A 1,460-nucleotide genomic window follows, 5' to 3' on the forward strand; every position below is an offset into this window, starting at 1 on the left:
AAGTAATCTCTTGAGGAGGGGAAGAGTATAAGTAGACCTTGGTCTTGATCTCTTCCCACCTTTTTGGTGATAGGATCTTGTGTGCTAAAAAAACATATTTACAAGATTTTGAACTTCTTACTTTCCCATCATCATCCTTCCACTATTTCTGGAAAAGCTAATAGCAATTGCTATATTATCAGTCAAGGACAGGTTAGATACAGATTCCAGGTTTCTCAAAAAAAAAAAAAATAAACCAATAAAAAACAGGAGTGGAAAGCAAACACCAACAGCAAAAGAAAACAAAACTTCTTTGTATCTGAAGGGAATATCTGCAGGACTCCAGGAAAAGGATTTATAGGAGTGGTAATCTACCACTCTGGTACTTGTACACTCTATTAGGCCAAGTCTGATACACTCTGTATATACTGGTAGTAGAACATCATGGACTTTTGTGGATTTATAATAACTAAACAATTACATGAAATATTTACTTTTAGGAGTTAATTAAGTTTCAGTAATTAATTTCAACACATATACAAGGTAGTTATCACCCAGGTGAGAGAATTAGAAAGCAAACTTCTAGCCTTATTGGCTTTATCCTACGATAGGTGAAAAAGTAGCCAAGCTCCAGGGACCTAACTTGTCAGAAAAGCGGAATTTGACCTCCCAAAGTCTAAGTGCTAGGATAAAATACATATTGGTCAGCCTGACATTTAAGACCCTTTAAAATCTAGCTCCATTCTTTAGGACTTATTTTTACCAAGAGTTTTCACATGCTCCAGCATTCAGTCAAGTTAGAAAAAAGAGTTATTCTTTGAACTTTACATTTCTGTATGCATTTGGATAAGAAACTCCCATGTCTAGAATTCATCCCTTTGTTATCACTTTTCCTCTTATGTGGCTTTTCCTGTTTCAAGATTCAGCTAATATGTTACCTCTCTAAAGAACCCTTCCTATCCCCTTAGTTGTTACTGCTTTCCTCCACCTAAAAACAAACAGGAAAGAGGCCAAAACCCTTTGTACTTACATTTTCTTTCAGGGAAAGCAGTATTTTGTTTTTGTCGTAATATCTCCAATCCTTACCATAGTGACTAGTACTTAAATGTTTGTTGAATGTGTTAACTTAAATCCCTTGGGCCCTAAGAGCTGAAAGGAAGTACTTTGGTAGGGAAGAGTTCTGCTACTTAGCTGAGTTATTTAGGCTTGTAATTAAGTTTGTTTCCCTAACCCTGGCTGGTTGCAGCTTCGTTGATATAAACTAGACTTCACTGACCAAAACCTGTTATTTGGAATTATCTTCACTCCCAAAGGCAAACATTGAGTAAAACGTGTTAGGGGGAAAGAAACATCTTTCACCCAGTTACTACACTGAAGCTTCAGATAGATAGTTACTTAGTGTTATTAAAGCAATAAGAAAATGAAATTGAACTAGGAGCAGAGCTCCTGGTAACTTCTGTCAGTTCTTTGATGCATACAAC

The sequence above is a fragment of the Notamacropus eugenii genome, chromosome 6, assembly GCF_028372415.1.
Source record: "Notamacropus eugenii isolate mMacEug1 chromosome 6, mMacEug1.pri_v2, whole genome shotgun sequence".
Taxonomy (NCBI): Eukaryota; Metazoa; Chordata; class Mammalia; order Diprotodontia; family Macropodidae; genus Notamacropus; species Notamacropus eugenii.